This window comes from Cavia porcellus, unplaced genomic scaffold, assembly GCF_034190915.1.
Source record: "Cavia porcellus strain 051 isolate PalLab524CR breed Dunkin Hartley unplaced genomic scaffold, mCavPor4.1 scaffold_1, whole genome shotgun sequence".
Lineage (NCBI taxonomy): Eukaryota > Metazoa > Chordata > Mammalia > Rodentia > Caviidae > Cavia > Cavia porcellus.
Genome location: NW_026947484.1, coordinates 32720903 through 32724758, shown reverse-complemented (window position 1 = coordinate 32724758; position 3856 = coordinate 32720903). Strand labels below are relative to the sequence as shown.

Below are 3856 nucleotides of genomic sequence, written 5' to 3'. Positions count from 1 at the left end.
TCAGCACTACCTTTTATGATGTCTTGTTTTCTCCAAAATGGCTGTTCCTACCATCCAACCTTTTCTGCCTCATTTCTGTTGAGCTCTTTTTCTGTCATTAGTTGTCAGTTTGTCCTCTTCATTTCTCTTTCTGCTCCATTCATTGTGGCCGCTCTGCCACTGTTTCTGGAATCTTGGTATTGTTCATTTTTAGAATATCCTGCAGTATTCTCTGTAGAGTTGAATTGGTGGTTGCATATTCCCCTAGTTCCTCTTTATCCTGGAAGCACCTTGTTTTTCCTTCAATTTCTAGGGACAGTTGTGCAGGATATATCAATCTTGGCTGGAGGTTATTATCTTTCAAAGCTTGAATTATTTCCCACCACGCTCTTCGTGATTTGATGGTTTGTGCTGAGAAGTCTGTTGTAATTCTGATGGGTGTCCCCTTGTAATTGATCTGTTTCTTGTCTTTGATGGCTTTTAATATTCTGTTCTTATATTGGATTTCTGGAATTTTGATTATTATATGCCTGGGTGTAGCTCTGTTTGGGTTGTAGGTGGCTGGGGTCCTGTATGCCTCATACATCTCAGTATCTTTACCTTTTGCTAAATTAGGGAAATTCTCCTGGATTATTTCTGTGAATAGCTTCTGTAGTTCATTTGTTTGAGTCCCTACTTCTTCTTTTATGTTTTTAATTCTTAAGTTATAGATCCTCTTATCATCTTCTAGTCTTTGTAGTATTGCTGTTTGTTTTCTTATTATTTTTAAGAAGTTTTTCATTTCATGCTCCCACCTTACAAATCTGTCCTCCAATTCTGATAATCTATCCTTAGTTTCTTTCAAGCTGTAACGCCAGCTTTCAATAGACTTTTTAGTTTCCTGGTAATCTAACATGCTTCACGTATTCTATGTTTTCTGTATTTTCTCCATCAAACAATTCTCCCCTTTTTTTCTGTTCTTTCATTTCACCATCTGTTTTTTCTTGGGCAGTGCTTAGTATTTCTCTAACTATTCTACTTATTTCTTGCTTTATTTCATTAAATATTTCATTTTTGAACTCGTCTATGAGGCTCCAGAGATACCGCTTTATGTCTATAGGTGCCGTGTCTGATATAGCATGTTTTCTGTCTTCATTCTCTTTTGCATTTACCTTTCCTGCATCAGTGTTTTCAGTACTGGGGACTGAGGACGCTTTTTTGTTGCTCCCTTTTCCCATACTTTTTGTTCCTTCCATACAAGCATCTGTAGGAGGCCCAGTTTTCTTTCTTTTTTTTTTTTTTTTTTTTCTCTTTGTCTGTTACAGTTTGTTTGAATCCTCTGGCTAGGTATTCCCGCCCACTGCAGTGTACTGAGGAGACACAGACCTGGGCAGCCTCTGCTGGGCCCACCCCTCCAGGTCAACCTACTGAATGCTTCACTGCTAGGGTGTACTGCCAGGCACAGGGACCTGATTTGGGCTAGCCGACTGGATCTTAGTCCACGGGGTCACCAGGCCAAGCACTCCCCACCACTCCTGCTTGAGAGGGGAATATGCAACTAAAGTCACTGCAGGGCCCTGTTCCAGCTAGTCTGCTCGTTCCCAGAATGTCCTCTGTTGGAGCCTCCTAGTCTATGAAAGGGTCCCCATTTCTCTCACTCACCGCCAGTCGATGCAGGGCTCCCTGCCAGTCCCGCTCTCAACGCTGTTTGGTTCCCCTATTCCAGCTCTCAGAGCTTTTGCGTGTCTCTCTCCCTGCCATGCAGATTGGGATGCAGTATCGGCAGCAGGAAATTCAAATCGCGGCTTCCAATGGCGCGGGATCCAGCTTCCACACTGAGATTTTATCTGTTCCTGTTATAGCATCAGGGTTGCATTTCCAGTTGGTTTCTCTCAGCTTAGTTTGTTCTGACAGGGTACATCTCCACTCACATAGGACTCCTCACACGGCACCGCTCCTGGATTCTAAACTGGTAATCTCAGAGAGCCTCCGTGGCTGCTGTTATTTGTCCACCATGTTCTCCTGAAAGTCTAATGGTTAATTTTTAACTCAATATACATTCTCCTAATACTTTGTTAGTAAAAGGAGCAAGGAATTCATGAACCACTTCAATTTAAGTATAGGTTAATCTTTTGAAGACTTATGCTGTAATTCCTACCACACTTTCCCAAGAGTACATTTTGATAGATAACTTGTAAGACTCTTAGATAAGAAAAATCATGATAATGGTGATCATATCTGTAAAGTTTTAAAATAAGAACTATATAGAATATCTAACTCTGATATTTCCATATAGAAATATATTTCTTAGTACTATGCAAGAGATCAGTGAAAGTTTTACAATTACAATTTTTACATAAAATAAAGACAATGATGAAAAATGATTTGGACAAATGGGAAGCTGGGGTATGGACTATACTTACACAAGCTAGTAATAGTAAACTCTCCATTTCGGAGACTGAAGGGAATAATGGAGACTCAAAGGAGAAGTGAAATGCCCCCAATGATCTTTGCTTTTCTGTAGTCCTGGGAAACAGTATAAATGAGAAGATAGTGGAGCTTTAAGGTGCTGAAAGAAAAAAATACTGCTAACCTATAATTCCTAGCAAAAATGACTTTGAAAAATGTATATGAAGACATTTCCAGATGTTCAATCATTGTTACAATACAATCATTGTTTCAGTACAGCTGAAAAAATATATAACCAGTCTACGGCCATACCACCCTGAACGCACCCGATATTGTCTGATCTCAGAAGCTAAGCAGGGTCGAGCCTGGTTAGTACTTGGATGGGAGACCGCCTGGGAATACCGGGTGCTGTAGGCTATAAAAAAAATAATAAATAAATAAATAAATAAATAAAAATATATAACCACCTGACCTGTATTATGAGAAATGCTCAAAAAAATTCTTCTGGCAGAAGGAAAATAATACTAGATGGAAATATGGATCTAGATGTAGACACAATCCCACCCACACTCAGCCACCTAATCAACCAAGGAACTAAACATGTTTCCTAGAAGAAAGATAGTCTCTTTAATAAATGGTGCTGGAAAAACTGACTTTCCACATGGCAAAAACTAAAATAGATTCATATCTTTTATCATGCACCAAACTAAAGTTAAAATGGATCAAAGGTCTGGATATTAAAATAGAAGCACTAAATTTACTGGAAGAGAAAATAGAAATCTCAAGGGCACAGTTATAGGCAAATACTTCATGAACAAAATTCACACAGCAAGGGAAATATTACAAAGAATCAACAGATAGGATCTCATCTTATTAAAAGCTTTTGCACAACAAAGGAAATCACCAACAGAATGAAAAGGTAACCCACAGAGTAGGAAAAATAACAGCCAGTTGTCCCTCAAACAAAGGACTTCTATCTAGAATGAACTGAAAAAATAAGACCCCAAAATTCAAAGACCCAATCCAAAAGTAGGCATCTGAGATGAACACATACTTTTCAGATGAAGAAATACAAATGGCAAATAAATATATGAAAAAGTGTACATCACTGGTCATTTGAGAGATGCAAATTAAAACAACACTGAGATTCCATCTCATCCCAGAAAAAATAGACATCATAAAAAACTCAGCCAATAACAAATGCTAGTAGGGGCTGTGGAGAAAAAAGAATCCTTTTCCAATGTTGGTGGGAGCATAGACTGGTGCAACCATTATGAAAATCAATGTATAGATTCCTTAAAAACTGGGATTACAAGTCCCATTCAATCCAGCTATTCTCCTTCTGAGTATCTTCTGGGAAGAAGTAAAAAACATCTTACCACAGTGATATATATGCACTCATGTTTACAGCAGCACAATTTGTAACAGCTAAATCTTGGAAACAACCCAAAATGCCCATCAACTGAGGAATGGATAAAAAAAAAGATGT

At 38.5% G+C, this 3856-nt stretch overlaps 1 pseudogene; it reads left to right on the top strand.

Moving 5' to 3' along the window:
* The first annotated feature begins 2665 nt into the window (after window positions 1-2665).
* On the top strand, window positions 2666-2784 carry LOC111757392 (5S ribosomal RNA; annotated as a pseudogene).
* The last annotated feature ends 1072 nt before the right edge of the window (window positions 2785-3856 follow it).